The sequence below is a fragment of the Erpetoichthys calabaricus genome, chromosome 13 (genome assembly GCF_900747795.2).
Source record: "Erpetoichthys calabaricus chromosome 13, fErpCal1.3, whole genome shotgun sequence".
NCBI classification, from domain to species: domain Eukaryota; kingdom Metazoa; phylum Chordata; class Cladistia; order Polypteriformes; family Polypteridae; genus Erpetoichthys; species Erpetoichthys calabaricus.
Window position 1 is genome coordinate 66,713,174 of NC_041406.2, and position 18,583 is coordinate 66,731,756.

At 37.7% G+C, this 18,583-nt stretch overlaps 1 protein-coding gene across 7 annotated transcripts in view; it reads right to left on the reverse strand.

The window, feature by feature from the left end:
* ankib1a (ankyrin repeat and IBR domain containing 1a) overlaps positions 1–18,583 on the reverse strand; it is a 393,960-nt gene that overhangs the window by 342,491 nt on the left and 32,886 nt on the right. The window contains exon 2 of one of the 7 annotated variants that reach the window (XM_051936156.1): positions 11,619–11,759. The exons of the other annotated variants lie outside the window; for them this stretch is intronic. The gene's annotated coding sequence lies outside the window, so the exon portion shown is untranslated. The remainder of the gene's footprint in view (positions 1–11,618; positions 11,760–18,583) is intronic. 7 annotated transcript variants of the gene reach the window in all.

The window sequence follows — 18,583 nt, forward strand, 5'->3', positions numbered from 1 at the left end:
GGAGACCACTACAATAGAATAAAGTCACTATCATACTCTTATAGTAAATAGTGAAAATGAAGGAATGCAATAGTCAAAAATCAACTTCTGGATATGCTGACACTGTTCAGACATTTGCTTATATTATAGACCAACAATTTCCTTCCAGGAAACCCATCTCCCAAATTATCAATGTCACCAAACACCAACCTTCAACATGGTCAGTATCACAACCTGGTCCTACCAATGGCCAGGCAAAACTTTTCCTCTCTATCGTCATTTGTTTGCATTGTTTTGTTCGTGTAGCCACCATCGCTTGCTCTCACCTTATAACCGAGGACTAGAGTCGCACAGTATACCGGCACCTAAAAAGTACACAAAAACTCACATTTTTAAAATTGTACAGCATCAGCATCATTGTTTTATTAATTTTGGTGCCAGAAGTAAATGGTATTTTTCAAGCATCTCGCACTACATCGTTTATTACTGGGATTGTATCCCCCCCTCCCCCCCCCCCCCCCCCCCCCAATACCCTCCACCACCACCTTTTTCAATTAAATATATACGTATTACATCTAGCTCGATTCACCACAGGGAGACACCCCTAACCAACCACTCTTCAAGCTTATATATTTAAACAAATGCAATATAGACTCCAAGGGAACTGTTAATTGTTCTGATTTGCTTAGTGCGGCAAGGCAGGGAGGCCCACGATTGTGCGGCAGAACAGGCAGAGGGCTGTTGGCCTGGAGTTATCTGTTATTTGCTGTGGGACCAGTACTGAAGTCTGAAATCTGGTACATAGGAGAGTTCTGAGAGACAAAATTATCAAATTAACAGAATTTCTACTTTTTACACCTCAGTATAGAGAACAAATAAATATTTAAACTAGATTTAAATTTTTCTCTATAGAGTTCTAAGATGCAAAGGTCTAAGACTACAAATATTTATGCTGGCAGCATAGTACATGACGTCTAGCCGGAAATCATGTTAAGCTTAATGATCTCTGGATCTAGTTGCTTTGAGGATGTCAGATTACACAAGTACCAATTGCAGGGGATGACGAAATACCTCCTAACCTTTCAGCAGTTTCAAACTTCCAAAAAGTATCCCAAGCTCACTGCATTCTGACAACTAATTAATGTGCTATCTGACAGTGTTGATGTCTGTACAAATGCTTTCCAGGTATGGCGAGTTCTGCCACAATTTCTGCCCTTACTCTTTCCTTTTTCAATACTGTTGTGGTACAAATAACACACAACATCAGAAAGACTCTGTGATCTTTTGTTTCTGTTGTCCAAATCACCCGTTTTTGTTCTTTTCTTGTGACCACATTGTATGTATTACACTAATTGTTTTCAGCTTTCACACACAAACACAAATCAGCCCCTATGACTTAAGACTAAGGTCAAAACCGTTTGACTCTTTCAGGGTGAGTCACAGACTAGTATGGCAAACTACATGGCAGGAAGTGTTGGGAGCGTGAAGCTCCTGCCCCTAACTCACTGAGATTAAGTATATGAAGTTAATGACAAAAATTTGCTGGTAAAGTAGGGTAGAATAACAGTGGCTTTAGTTAATTCCAATATAAATTACTTATATTAAAAAAATAATACTTACCTGAAGACAAATTTTAGATACTAGACCCTTTTTTATACAATGAGACTGCACTTTTTAAATGCAACGTTCACATGTCAGCTTTTTCGGGGTAAAAAAAGGTTTACTCTGATAAGCATAAAATAAACCCGCTCCCCAAAGAAAGCAATTCAACTTCAAGACCCATCTTACGTACCTTTCACAAATATACTCCCCTTTCCAGTCCTGTCATTGAAATATTCCATGTAAATGTAAAGAAAAAAAATTTCTTCTGAAGATCTTGAAATTTAGTTCAACAATATATTATTATTCACATGATATCTGAAAATGATGAACCTCTTTAACTGTATTCTAGCAATTTGCTGAATTCTTCCCTCCAGTAGTACTTTGTCGAGAATCCCATGAGGATAAAACAGTGTGACAAAAGATGATATGGTACACTAGTTCTAGCATGAACAAGAACTTTTTACACTACAGACATTTAAAAAAACTGTAGGCATCAATGAACCTCAAACAATATTCAACCAACCAAAGTGGTCTATACATTAATAAGTTTTACATACACCATCCTTATGAAATATTATTCTTTCAATTACCATATTTCATTTCCATGTATTACAATTATTATTATTATTCTATTTATGTTACACATTATACATTCAGGTGAGCAAGCATCATAGATGCTGCAGCTTTATTCATTTATCAAAATTCCAAATGAGATTTTCTCACTAGAATGACTGTTTAATTCCAGGAAAAAACTTGATTCTATGTAAGTCCTCCATCTCATAAGGTCACCAGTGATGGTCAATTTCCTTACCGATGAACATTACTTTTGGTCTTCCTCACAAAAATACGGCTTTGCTTTTCTTCAGTTATTTTTCCTCAGTACATATCCAGATAACAGATCACATCTTTGTGGTCACTCCAACTAACAGAGCTTTGTCAATGCATCATTTGTGTCAATTTGCTTTTTCAAGATGGTACGCTGATGTGATGCACTCACTAACTGTGCCTTTTTGAGTTTGCCAAATAAAGTGTCTATCATCATAGAGTTTATAATCTTTGCAACTAGACTGTTTAGGAAATATCATGAGAATAAAATATGTGACTTTTTAAACACCACAAAAAATAATGAAAGGTATACAATACCAATAGTTAAGTGCAAAAAATTTATTTTTTTAATGGAATACAACAAAGATGTAATTTTGGTAATTCAGAAGCACTTGTGTGGCAAAAAATAAGGATTCCCACAAATTTAAATGGCAGGAATGTCATAAACAAGTAATACACCAAAATAAATTCCTTGCTAAGAATTATAGGAATGTTTAATCATATTATAATATTCAGCTAATCATTTTAAAATATGCCAGCCATTATATAAAAATTTTGCCATAGTCTCATTTCTGATAACTAAACAATAATTCAGCATTTGACACTGTTTTCATTGACTAGAGTTAATACTGTTTGTGGTTATTTTGAAGTAAATTAGTCATACTGATGTAAATGGCAAAATATCTATTTTTTTAATTACTACATTATTTTTATTTCAATGATACTATTAAGATAATCAAATGTGTCCTTTCTATATGCACAGTATCATGGACTCTGCTGGGTTAAATAGAAAAATGCTTATTTGTCCACATTAACATGTGTAGATTTGGTCAATCCCAGTATGAATTACTGCATATTTGCAAAGCTGGCCAAAGATACAAAAGTTGCCTATTACTTCAATATGCAGCATAAAACTCATAGTAAAGTCAAACAACTGTAATTTTACCTTTATAAGCCTGACCAAGTGTCACCTTTAACTAAGCAGCAATTATAAAACAGTAAAGAACTTATAGTTTATACCTGTTCTATAAATCTTATATGTTTTCAAAATATTAAAAAGGCCACACACAATCAACAAGTTTTACATACCAAGCTTTACCTCCATGTCATGAAAAGCCTGTGAAATTTACAGTAAATGGTTGAAGGTTTGTGGACACCTAACCATCACAACTCCATGAGCCTGTTGGATGTCCCATGCCATAACCCCGAGTATTAATATGGTGCTGCCTCCCCTTTTTTTATTATTCTGGAAAGGTGTTCCAAAATATTTTGGACTTGTGACACCCCATATAGTAGCAAGGTTGGCACCAAACTACACAGTGGGCACCTTGTAGTTCAGGACCAACCGGGATCAGACTTGAGAGAATTCAGACATGGAGAGACAAACACAAAAAGGCAGTATTTTCCAAAAACAAATATGGGTTTTATTTACAGGTGCAAAAAATGTCCCAATCAAAAAGTGAATGATTTACAGGGAATTTTGCCAGTCCCAAAAAAGAAAAATAAAGACAAAAATGTATATACACAAAACAGTAGTCTTCTTAAAGGGAAAAAAAGGAGGAAACTACTCACGGCAAAGTCCAAAGAATCCCAAAAATATTTACAAGAAAAAAGTGCATATACAAGAAAAACAAAGTGCACCGCAAACCTAAAAACCTACATAATTACCTCCATCACCAATACTACTACTACTAGAAAATATCTATACCTATTTCTATACAAGAAAATATCCATATTACTAACCGAGAATGGTAAACCGGAAGGCATGGACGCAGGTACACGGTGATGGGACCATGAGACATAGTACGCAGGCGCCTACAGCGCGCATCTCATAAACTGCAATCGAAGTCTGATCCACCTCGAATGAAGGAGTCACAGCCCAAAAACACAAGAGCTCAACTAACGTGAATAAGACATGAAGCAACAACGCGCCCATAGCTAACGACTAACGACACAGCCACACAAAAAAGAGGATTCTGCGCTGCACCCCAGAGTCAAACGGAAGAGGCCCCACAGGTCCACAAAGATAGTACGTAATGCGTGGGAAAGTATGAAAGGCGCAGGCGCCTACAACGCGCTTCTGAACTAAACGTCCACACTACACAGCATGGTCCACGCGCTTCTAACACACCGCAAGCATAAACACGAGATAGTACAGAAACCACACAGATCCGGACTCCACAACATATGTGAATCACATTACAGTGATACAATATTAAGCACATTACAGTATGGTCCACGCGCGTCTAAAACACCGCAAGCAAAAACCTGAGATGGTACAAAAGCCCCAAATATCCGGACTCCACAACATATGTGAATCACATTACAGTAATACAATATTAACAGTACAACCACAGAAAACACAGGCTCGACACCAGATGGGTAATAAGAATAAACGAACGCTCCGTATTAAACATATGGCATCCTCACATATCCAAACTACACAGCATATGTGAATCACATTACAGTGATGCATTACTAACAGTACAACCACAGAAAACGCTCCGTATTAACAGTAAGTGCAAATATCCATATTACTAACGGTAAACAAAGTATAACTAATGGAGACACGGTCACGGCTCCAAAACGATACAGCTCGACTAATGGAGCTACCTGGATAAAATCAATGAACGCAAGCGCCTACAACGCGTGTCTCAAATGCCGCAAGCAAAGCAGGCACGGCTCCAAAAAGAAAGAGCTCGACTGACGGACATACAAAAAGAGAGTACAGAACCCTACACGTCCACACTACACAGCATAGTCAAACCCGACATAGTACGGAAGGTGCAGGCGTCTACAACACGCTTCTAAAGCACCACAAGCAATAACCCGAGATAATACAGAAGCCCCAAAGATCCGGACTCCACAGCATATGTGAATCACATTACAGTAATAAAATACTATATGTACTCATGAAAAACACAAACAGAAGAGGCTTCGGCGTCCCGCCCCACAGTCAAACCAGAGAAAGTACGGAGTTCCCACACATCCACAAAACATAGCATAGTCACAACCGAGATAGTGCGGAGGGCACATGCGCCTATACACCGCAAGCGAAGGAGCCATGGCTCAGAAACGAAAGAGCTCAACTAATGTAAATAAGTGATTTTAAGATTACAATAACTCCATACCAAGGAATACTCATTCAAGGACAACACGCCATCTTTACTACAAATGTTGTGTATAAAGATATCCTATGTACGTCATCTACACATTTACACTCCAATATATCTCATACATAGATCTGTGCAAACTCAAAGACATTCTATACTTGCATAACATAACACTTACACTGCTATTCTCATTTACATATATTACATAGACCTACAGATATTGTGACAGTGGACATGATACATATGTAACAATTACCGAGACAGACAGTAATCTCTTTCAAATGTATTTCGGGTTACCCAAGACCAGAGGTTGGCGAGTGAAGCCCCCTAGTTTACAAATAAAGCATAAGCCACTGTTTGGTATACTAAGAGAAATCTCTATACCAACCATGCTGTCCACGTCACTGAGTCTAAAAACAACCCCTAGGCAGGGTGGGCAGATTCAGTCCTGGAGGGCTGCAGGTTTTTGTTCCAATCCAATTGCTTAATAAGAAGCACTTACTGCTCAAGTAACACTTCTACTTCACTTTAGTTGTCTTGCTCGTTATGATTTTAAACCCTTATTACTTATTTTAGTCTTAAAAAGCTGTAGTCTTGGTTTTTCATTGCTCCAATAAGATGCAAATGACAAGAGAGACCAGCATTTCTCCATTTAGCTTGTTTCCATTTACACCTCTGTGTGTATTTATCATGCACTATTTGGTTTACTTAAATACTTGAAAGGAAAGTGAAGAGAAAAAGTGAAGCACTGAAAATAACTCATCTGTTTTAGACTTCATATCATTTGGATGATATCCTTAGAAAGGAAAAAAAATCTAGGATAAGAGAATGACTTGACATGGCAGAGTTAAAGCACTAGCAAGCCATGAAATTAAATAATTGACAAGGATTGTTTTAAGCAACTGGGTTGGAACAAAAACCTGCAACCACTGCGGCCCTGCAGGACTGAATCTGCCCACCCGTTCCCTAGAGGCAAGGCAGGTATTAAATAGGCTGGCAGCCTTGTGTGGGCATGAGCACTAGTGCACCCCGAGTTCTCTCTGAAAGTAAGTTCTTTTTTTCTTTGTAATTTTACCTCTGGATTTTTCTCTTGTGGAATATCCTTCCCAACTAACACATGAATGCTAACTAAACTAAAACGTTCTGCACTTTTCTCTTTGTTAATGGCAGGGGCTAGGGAGACACTTGCCTTTATGACAGGGGTTCGTGCTGCATCCTCCACCATACCTGACCTGGAGGTATGTCCGACCCATCACCACGCTTAACTGCCAAAGGCAAAGGTAAAATCTTTGCAGAAATGCACCCCGCACTTCGGCAATTAAAACAGGTAAATGCTTTTTCTTTTTTACTACATAAAATTCACTTTTGTTTAAATTGGTAATGCCTAGCCAGCAGATTACCACAGGAGTGTGTTTGTAGGAATTGATGACCATTCAGTCAACAGAGCACTTGTGAGGTCTCGTACTGATGCTGGATTACAATAATTGGCTTTTCCATTCTTCTAAAATTGTTAAATTTGTTTGTTCCAGGGCTCTGTAGCAGAGTTTCTCCACACCACAGCTGTCAAAGTCATGTCTTTATGGACCTGACTTTGTGCACAGTGATAGTCACGCTGGAACAAAAGAAAGCCTTCCTCAAACTGATGCCACACAGTTGGATCATGTACAACTATAAATTGTTGGGTATGTCAAATTAGATGACTGAATAACAATTTCACATTTCCAAAGCACTGCATGGTCACCCATTTTTTTCTGACAGTGAATAATGTGGTAATACTATTGACACAAGCAGTTCAACATCAGTTATATATCATAAATTTATGTATATATAACAAACAAATAATAAAGGAAAAATCTTAACTGATACTTTATATATTTCATAAAACAAAACTGAAACCATTCAATCACCAAGTACTGGGAAATTAATTCAATGACCCAAGCCCATATCAGCAGGCTCCACAAACATTGGATATCCACTGCTGTACAATCACAGTCTGTTCCCACATTCTGAAGCAGAAACCAATAGTCAAATTGAAGTCTGGCCAACACAGTTCAGTCAGAGTAAGTCCTTCTTCAGGAATGTAAAGGGCTTCATAATTGAGGTAAATCAATTTCTAATTATAGTAGTGACCATAGAAGGTATGGCCAATCAGACTGCTTAGTGTAGTCCTCAGCTTGAAAATTTTAAAGTCAAAATAGGGAAAATATGTGTACAGTAAGTGAAAAGTGCACACTCCTACTGAGTACCTCACCTACAGATATAAGAGCTGACAACAGAAGATAATGATAACAAAAAAATGTACCTATAGAGATTTATTTTTAGTCTTTCTGGCAAATAGAATAAAGAAAAGAATAAAGATAGAATGAAGATTTTAAAACACTGGCATATTATGGAATTAAGATGCTTTCAGGAACTCCCCCTAATTGCTTTCTCCCACAATGAAAAAAATATACAGGACTGGGAAGTCAAGACGTTGAGTGTGGATTGTGACAGACAGCCCATTAAACATCATGAATGGATTAATCCTGGAAATTTTCCATGTTTAAACTGCATATGCTGCAGTTACATTTTCAGAAGTGACAATCTAAATGTTATCAATATAAACTGCTTATGTCAACATATTCTTAGCAGCTCAATTAATCATCAGAAAAAAAAGAGTATTTTTTCTGTTTGTTAGGTCCAAAACACCCATTGCACCTTATTCCTCGTCACCACATTATATGTATTCTACCAAATGTGTCAGCTCTTACACATATACAAGCCCACCCTTCCAATTTAAGACATAATATAACAGAGGTGAGTCACAGATTGGTTGGACTGAGTAGCTGGCTATGTCAGGTCACACAACTTCTTCCGAGACAGTTCCATCATCAAGGATTAAAGTCAGACTTCCTTCACTTAATGTTACATCACTTACTTTGTAAATAATGTTTTTAGGTATTTTTATGTGAAACAGTATTAAAAAATACTTCTCTCTCAAATCTGTTAATGTAAAGCTAATATTGGTACTTGGGCAGTGTTGTGTTTCATTTATTTTTTTGGAATGATATAGGAGGGCCAGAACAAAGCAAGAGAGAAACATATTTTTTCATTTGTACTGAATTCCCCTGAAAGTTTCAAACAATGTAGACATACAGCAGAAACAGGCCACATTCATTTGAACAAAAAGAACAAATAACTCAAAGCATTCTTTGTTTCAATTACCCACAAATATCACACATTCCAGCAGCAAAGAGAAGCTTTTCTAGTTCTTCTAAACGCATTTTATTCTCCAGTGATTTGCACAGTAGGCACATAAAGAGGAGAAATTTGAAGTTTAACTCCTTTACTGCCTAAAAGTGAAGATTTAAAAAAAAAAAAAAAGAAAAGAAAATGGAATGATTAAATCATTTTTTTAAGTGAAAGCAAAAGAACAAGCACTCTGCTCTACAGGAAATGTTGCTAGTAGCAAACTAGGGAATTTTTAGTTCAAGGGACATAAGCCTGTTTACTAGTCAAAGTGACATAAATCCTACTATTACTTATTCCAGATTCTCATTGTCTACTCTACTAATCTTAATGTTTCTGTGTTCTTACCTTAGTGAACGTATTTGCTTACAAAAGAACATAAATGTTAACTTCCATTTCGAAAGCTTGCATATTGTAATCTTTCTAGTTAGCCAATAAAAGGTGTCATTTTGCTCAACTTCCATTTGAGATAGACAGCCATTCTTACTATAGGAAAAAAGAAGAAAAGTAAAACTAAGCAGTGGAGGAAGAAGGAAGCCTTTCTACGAATGCTGCTATAGTACATAAATAAAATTCAAAGTGTTGATCTGAATTTAGATCTTCTGGATCACAGTCAGTTTGACACCAAGAATTTGTAATCTGACCCCCAAAAGTCATGTGAAACGACAATTTTCCCTTAGGGATTAATTAACTATATCATCATCAATCATGAAAGTCAACACTGCAGAATGCAAACGTCATTTACCCCTTGTTCTCAGTTTAAATGCGTAAACAACGTAGCAACACACATTCAGGTCAGGATGGGTCGGGTTGGGGAGCATGAACTGGTATAGCACATTGCCGCATAACAAAACAGCTCGAGATCCCAGTTGGCAACTCCCCAGGCAAATAGATGCTCCAGTCACACCCTCCAAAAATGACCATCTATCTACTGCGGCCAGGTGTTACATGGGCATCCCCTTGGCATAGTCCAGCTGCTCAGGTCCTCAACACTGAGGATCCTGTGAACCAGATCACCCTCGGGGAATCACACCACATGGCCATAGTGCCGTAACTGACGTTCCCTCACTATGCTTCATTTTGGACTCCATGACCAAACGCTCATTCGACACAAAGTCAAACCAGCGGTACCCAAGGATTATCCAAAAAGAAAAGAGTACCAAAGGAGTCCAGTCTTTGTCTCAGGTCACTGGATAGCGTCGACAACCATATTGCAAAACAGGAAGCACCAGGGCTCTAAAGACTTGGACCTTCATCCTTTTGCAAAGATATCGGGAGAACCACACACCCCCTTCCATTGACCACATGAACGCCAACCCCCAATCCATTTACTGACCTCACAGAAAGAGTCACCAGAGATATGAATGTCGCATTCATCCACATAAATTACATCCCTTGTTGTTTTAAATTGAAGACTAATCAAAGTTCATTATTCCAAAACAGAAAGTGATGAACTGTGCTTATTTGATCACTTTTCTATTTCATCCAAACAGGCCTCTAGAAACTTTCTAGACAATGTCTACCTTGGCTTTGGACATGAACAACTGAAATCTCTAAGCAAAAATCTAACTATATGCATTACTGCTGCTGTCTAACTCCTCTGGCACAGTAGAATTCAAGTACGTGCTGCTCAGAATAGGATTACCTATGCTCAGCCTCTGCCTGATTGTCTGTCAGCAGCAAGAGATATAGCAGAACTACAGGAAATTATGGGAAAAGTCATGTAATTTGAATGTCTTTCATGATCCTGTGATGGAGAAATCCAGTTTTAAAAAATGAGAGAGATGCACGGATGAATTCTAAACTTGCAATGTTACATGTTATGATGTAAGAGGACAGTGTATATTTGCTAAAGGAAACTCAGACTTTCTCCTCACAGGAACAGACAAAAGGATATAGTCTATTTTATATAAACCAAAACGGTAGCAATTCAGCAATTCTTAAATCTTATTAAAAATAAACCAGGTAAAAATCCAATTTTATATGAAAACCTTAACAATATACTGTGACACATTGAATACCATGAGATAAATAATAATAATTCTTTTCATTTATATACTGCTTTTCTCACTACTCAAAGTGGTTTTAGTGAGTGGGGAGCCACTTCAACCATCATTAATATGTAGCATCCACCTAGATAATGCGACAGAAGCCATTTTTGTGCCAGTATGCTCATCACACATTAGCCATTAGGTGGTGAAGTGTTGAGAGAGACAGAAATTAGAGACAAGGGATTATTAGAGGGCCAGAATGACTAGGCCATGGACGGCAATTTAGCCCGGACATCGGAATACACCCTGCTCTTAAAGAAGAATGCCCAGGGATCTTTTATGACCACAGAGATGCATATCAACTGTACAATGGTTAACACTACTGCCTTCAGTGACTAGGGCTCAATATTGTGTTCTTTCTGCCAACAGTGAATACCTTGCAATTGCTTCACTTTTACCACAGATATGCTAAATTCTTCAGAAATCTCATATGTTTTTTAGGTTAACTGATGGCTTTAAATTCACCCAGTGTTTTTAACCCCCAATGCTGCCAGGACATATTTGCAGCCCTGAAATTAATTACATAGTTTAGAAAATTAATTAAGTAACCATTGAATATTACACAAACAATATTTAGAATTTAAATAAAAATGTAACAACAGCACTAGTCCATTTCTGTTTTCAGCACAAAAAAATGATCATGTCCAATGATAAACAACACAAACAGGGTTAAGAGAGACTACAAATCTGTCAATTTGTAGTTTGCATGCATTAATGCTTCTTATGCCACTGATAACTCTACTCCTTTATAATATGAATTAGTAGAGTAGTATCATTCTGAGACTTGGGTAACCTTGTGACCCAAATAAACCCAACTAACTTGTCAATGGTGAAATTGTAATCCACACAATTCATGAGGCCAGATCTCCTTTTGGAATTTTTTGGATTGTCAATCAGAATGAACCTCAAGTTTTACACTACCATGGCCAAAGGTACACCCCATGAGTATTCTGCCAGACTCCTGCAATATGGGTAAAAACAGAACAAAAAACTTGAACTTCAATATTCTAAAGTAACATGCAAAGGATACCTAAAAGTTTCATCCTTTTACTGGTCTCTGTAATTGGATATGAAAGGGAAGACGTGCTCTTAACAATTGAAGGTGGGTGTGACTGCTGTTCTACAATTACAAGTGTGGGAGATAGCAAGATATTATCTCCAAGGAAAGCATTTAACTATGTAATCGAGAATGATGCAATTCATTTTATAAAATAGTCTTATATTGACTGGTACCCTGTTCCAAGCTGATCCAGCATGTCCTACCACAAAGGCTGGTCACTTTTTCACATGACACTCAGTGTGACTGCTATCTGCGAGTGTGCTATGCGTTATGTAAAGAAAATAAAGTGTTTCACTAAAGCAGATAAGTATAATACAGTATATCTCTTGCACAAAGCTACTCTCAAAGCAATCAGCTTGTGGAAAAATGTTTTCCTGAAAAAACTGTTTTTAGGTAGACATTTGCAATAGTCTTAAATATATTTTAATATATACAAGACTATATAAGAGGCAACAAAACACAAGAGAGATCTCAGTAGATCATTATTTTCATGTCACTTAGATCTTTAAGCTATGTTTAAAGTTGTTCCAAAAATGTCAAGATGTGCTTCCAAATGTTACAACATAACCTAAAAAGTGTGCCATTTTTGCTATACAGTAGTCAATCTCAGTTGCGCTCACCAGCTCAAAGGCTCAAAATGCAAGCTGCAGTATGTGATTGTGCACCATCTGGGATTACTGGTGTCCGGTCATGATTGGTGCCCCTCATGTTGCATTTGGCACTGATAAAGTCTGAAAAAAAAATGTGGGTAAGGTATTGCTAAAATTTAGAAAAAATAAACTTTTTACAATATGATCAGCAGGAAATAAATAAAAATAAAAAAGACTGACCTAAATTTTATTGAAATTATTTAATATTTTATTACAGTCATATAGCAAAGCCATTTTAAACGGATAGTCCCCAAATGACACTTAACAACATAAGGCATATATTTTGGTCATGGATTAAGATGCTTAGTTCCGAGTTCTTTTGAAGATACAATTTTTTAAAGCAATCTATCCATTAATTACCACCCATTTCATGAATATAAATATACTCCTCTACTCTCTTAAGTAAGTTTCTGTCATTTTAGTTTAGGTTTAGTTTAATTTATTTATAAAGCACATTTAAAACAACAAACACTGACCAAAGTGCTGTACATTACAAAATAAAGTAAAAAGAACGACATTCTAAGAGAGGACAAAGTTAAACAAAAAACATAAAACACAGTAAAAATATTAAAATAACAAATTCAACCTGGATTTAAAAATAGTCACAGTTGCAGCATAACTGACATAAGCAGGTAGGTTGTTCCAAAGCCTTAGAGATATTCTTTCAAAAGCATGCTCTCCTTTAAGTTTAAGGTGAGCCCGTGGCTACTACTAAGAGCGTCTAACCAGTCGACCTAAGTTGACGAGTTGGAATGTAAAGGTATAAAAGGTCAGAGAGATAGGAGGGTGCTAATGCATATAGACAATTTTTTGGATAATTTCATTCAAAACCAATTACCAGAGTGGGTTTTACTTAATTTTGGTTTAACTAGGTACTACGTACATTAGTTACACTGAATTTCTGGGAGGTTTCAGTGCCCACTTGTGTCTATTGCAGGTCAGCTCTTATTTAATTCATTCTTTTAATGAAAACCTCATCTTTGTGATGGTCCGGGTCAGCTCCATGCTCACTGGTTGCTTCCCAGAGCCTCTTGAACCTGGAAATGCTGATAGTCATAAATCGAGCTCACCCACAGCTTGCTTAGCCAGCAGAGACACCAGCAGCTGCAGTCCTCCTTACTGACCCCTGTCTTATCTGCCACCACCAGCATATGTCAGAATGCTCAGAGTCATCTCTCCTCCCTTTGTCACTCAAATCCATAAGGTGGACTCCATCACCATCAAACCCACTTTTGAATAAATCAGTGGGGACAATCTACTGCTAAAGCGCTGACTGTTCACTTTTCAGAGGCGCTACCAACTGCTCTGCCTCCTCTCAGGCACATGATTCTGTGCTCATTCATAGTCTTCCATTGTTCTCATTTTGATCCCTTGTGTCTACCATGCAAGCTACTCAGAGGTGTGAATGAGACATCTGACTGACCCACTTACATTTGCACGTGAATGTGCAATCAGCCAAGCGCCCCAATCAACCCTGAAGTGCTGCATGCACACACACACGCACCTGCACCCATATCCACACCCATTCTGAGCCAGCAAACTCTGGGACATGTTGGGGAGCATGCACTGATATGGCGCGTTGGCATACCCACTACATGATGCCGCAGCTCAGGATCCCCCAACCTCCAAGGCAAGTCCCACCCTCTGGAAATGATCATCTATCTGCTGCAGCTAGGTTGTTACATGGGAGTCATCTTGGCCTGGTCCAGCCACTCGGGTCCTCAACAATGAGGATCCTGCCAGCTGGATCACCCTCAGTGAATCGCACCACATTGCTGTAGTGCTGTAACTGACGCTCCCTCACAATGTAGGTAATGTGCCTCATTCAGGACTCCATGAGCAATCTCTCATTTGACACAAAGTCAAGCAGTACCCAAGGATTCTCCGAAGAGACACAGAACTGAAGGAGTCCTGTCTTCATCTCAGGTCACTCGGATAGTGTCCATGTCTCACAAACCAGGTAGCAAAACAGGAAGCACCAGGACTCTAAAGATTTGGCCCTTCGTCCTTTTGCAAAGATATCAGGAGCGCCACACATCCCCCTCTCCAGTAACTTCATGACCCCTATGCTCAGCGTCTACGGACTTCATAGGAAAAGTCACCAGAGACATGAATGTCACTGTCGAGTTAAGTAAATCTCTCAACAAGGTCAACACTCTCAGACAGACACACTGCTGATGGCTGTGCCCAAGAGGTAATTAAAGGCCTGGATCTTGTTTTTTATCTAGGACACTCGCAAGCCCAGACACTCAGACTCCTCGCTTAGGAATCTCGAGTGCCTCGATCAGTATGGGAGGTATTTTTTGAAAAAATGAAAATAAAAATTTAATTTTCAAAGTCTGCACGCAAAAATGTTGTAAAAATGAAAATGAAATAACCCCATTTGCAATTTAATTTTCAGCCTGAACCACAGTGAAGCTGCAAAAATGAAAAGTAAAAAGCATTTCCACTTTGCATTTTTATTTTCAAGTTCTCAACATGCAAATAGTGCGGGTCAATGGGCAGGGCTTTGTACCTTGATATCCCACAATTTTTTGTCCTTCGTAGCGGGAAAGCCAGTTTGACTGATATAATACTTCTCACTAAACTGTGTTTAAGTCACGTGATTTTGATCTTTTCATTCATGTACTGGAAGTTTTACAGAGAAACTGTCTCACAAAATCTGAAGACCATGTATAACTATAGTTCTTAAGTAATTAATGTGCAATTTAATTACAACATTTAACATGACAGAAATTAGCCTTTATTACATCATAGTTTACACTTAATTATAGTGAAGTAGAAACAGGATGCAAATGGGGTTATTTAATTTTCATTTTCATTTTTGCAGCTGTCACACAGATGCACATGGGAGGCAACTAAATGGCTCAAAAGAAGGTAATTCCCAGTCAGACCAGAGGGTGGCAGAGTGCACTAATCCTTTCTCTTATCTCCCTGCAGACCAAATGCAGGAAATTCCGCCTGACTCCCATGACGTCACTTCCGGTTCCGTCCCAGAAGACGTCACTTCCTAATGACATCATTTCCATATCCCAAAAAGTCACAGCCTGATGACCTCATTTCCATTTCTGGTCCCAAGATCCCTCCTTTTCCTGTTTTTCAACTATATACCCATCATATTTCCTAACCTGTTCAGTTCTGTTTCGGACTCTTGTCTATAAAGACCATTTTTCTCATCTTTTGCATTTGCAGCCACTTCCAGTTATACAGGAGGCGGACCCAAACCTTTATTGCTGTGTCAAGGCTTGTTTATTTATCACAGCATTCTTGCATTCAGACTTTTCAAATAAAATTACAAATGGGATTATTTCATTTTAATTTTTGCATGCAGACTTTGAAAATTAAATTGCAAAAGAGAGATTGCATTTTCATTTTATAATTTTCATTTTTGCAGAAAATACCTCCCAAACGATCAGAGCCTCCATTGACTCAAAATTCAGTGAATCTCTCTTCACCAACAGATGCCTCACAGCTGCTGGACCCCATGGCCCTGCCCAATGCCTAGTCCATGCAAGTACTGCACAGAGTAGGAGCAAGAACACGTCCCTGACAAACCTCTGAATCAACTGGGAAGAACGCAGAGGTTCTGCCTCCACTCTGCACAAAACTCACAGTGCCAGTATACAGGCCAGTCATGATATCCAGCAACTTTGTGGGGATCCCACAAAGTCTCAGAATGCCCCACAGGGCAGCTCGATCAACAGTATCGAAGTCTTTATGAAAATTGACAAAGAACCGAATTAATTTTTTAAAACCATGTTTCGCCGCAGACCTCTTATCACAACACTAAATTAAGCTTCTTTTTTCCAGAAGTCTGAATTCTGCAAATACAAATATAGGTTCTATTACATTGCTTATCTGCATGCTACATACCAGCTTGTATGATCCACCATATAAAAGTGAGTGCAGCCCAGTGCCTACTTTTGTTTTGAAGAGCAAAGTCTTGCCTGCCAAATCCTCCTGACTGCAAGAGATAGCTAAAAAATATTTTAAAAATTGCATGAAGGCTCGAATTTCTTTAAAAATTAGGGTTTTTGCTTTTCCTAATGTTTTTCCCTAAAAACAAAATGCTAACAAAAAAAACCAAAAAAGATGAAAAAAATGGAGAATACAAACAGAAAATCAAAATAGAAATGACCTCAATAGGAAAATATAGGGGGGATATGGGTGAATCTTAAAGAGACTAGGAAATACAATGCAATCAACTGGGAAATATGGGGTGGGCAAAAGTAGGTTTACAGTTCATATAGAAAAAGACATGCAGGTTATGATTGCTACACTCAAGCACACTTTAATAATAATAATCAGAAGACAAATAATATAAATAATACAATAATTAATAAATAATACAAGAATAAACACTGTGTTTTGCATATTCGGGTTATGATTGCTACACTCAAGCACACTTTAATAATAATAATCAGAAGACAAATAATATAAATACAATAATTAATAAATAATACAAGAATAAACACTGTGTTTTGCATATTCACAACTGTAAACCTACTTTTGCCCACCCATTTGTAAGGAAATCATAACTAGTTCATAAAAAAAATCCACCTTTTCAAATTTGCAGCTTGCTGTATAGAGGCAGACATTTGTTTAAGACTAGGTTCAGCTGAGCAGCAGCACTTTTCCATTCAGTTTAGTTGCACAAGATATTATCTCTCCATGTCAGTTGGGCCTCAAACAGACTGTTGATCCCAGGCTTTCAAGAGTCTCTACCTCAGATGGGCTACAGTACCACTTCTAAAACTTCTAGCTGTCATTGCAATCTATGTCTTTTTAGAGCAAAAAAATCAATTAGAGCTGTATCAACTGCAATGTAGAGTACTCTTTTGCCTTAAAGAGTTTTGTACAATTATGGTGCTAGCAGGTGATCATTCTAACTCTCAGAGGCATTTCAGTGAACAGCTGGCTGGGAACTAGACGATGTTCATCTGAAGTACAGCTACTCCCGATTATCTTGTTTATAGTTCACTACATGCCTGATTGCTGGGCAGTGATTAAGAAGATGATACTTTGTACTTCAGAGTCAAGTGATAACACTCCAGAAACTGCAGTTAACAGAAATAAGGTATCACAAGGTTTAGTGACTTGTCCTCTGAGTCACAGCCCCAGAGTTCTATGTTCAAACCCTGACCTTGGTCTGATTGTCTAGAGTTTGCCCTTTTCCCAGTATCAGCATTGGTTTTCCTCTGACATCCCCAAGACATACATGATAGGTTAGCTGTCAGTACTAAAATGGCCCAGTATATGTGAGTGTGGATGTGTACGACAGGACCTTGTGATGGTCTGACGCCCACCTTGGCTTCAACATTGTGCCACATACTGATAGCATAGGCACTAGCTTCCTGCAACTCTGAGTAGAGTAAGTAGATTTGAAATAGGGTTAAAGGATTGTTTGAGGGTTTTTTATTTTTGTTTCTTGCTTTGTTTTTGTTTGGCATTTTATTCTTTTGGGTTATCATACTTGCATTCATCACAAACACTATAAGTGAAATGGGTGCAACAGACATGGCGCCAAACAGCTGGACGGTACATGGTGTTAAAAACAAAGCTTTTAAGAAAATAAGATAACACATTAATATTACACCAAAAATTTAAAAGCAAGAATCAAAACGTTTGCCTGTGAATGCCTGTAAATATAATTAAAATTTCATAAAATTTTTAATATAAAAAAAAAGCAATAAACATGGTTATTACCAAAAGTAGTGACATTACTAGACTGCCAAATATTTTGTTTAATTGGTAAATGATACAATATTGGAGTTGGAAATAACCAGTGGTAAGGGCAAAAATTCCTGCAAATTAAATAATTTTGCCTCTTGAAATACGACGTCAGAAGAACAAATTCCTCATAATGGTATTAGAAACAATTTAATATGTATGAATGTCACTCTAGTAATATACCACAGCTTTGACATTCCGATTCTAAGGTCATGACATTTTCTCTCTTTAAAAAAAAAAAAAAAAAAAAAGGTTTTTGCTTTACTACCTTTGTGTGCCAACTACATAAATTCTCTGATTTTTAAAACAGATTACATCATTAAATGATCAGCAACTGAGAACACT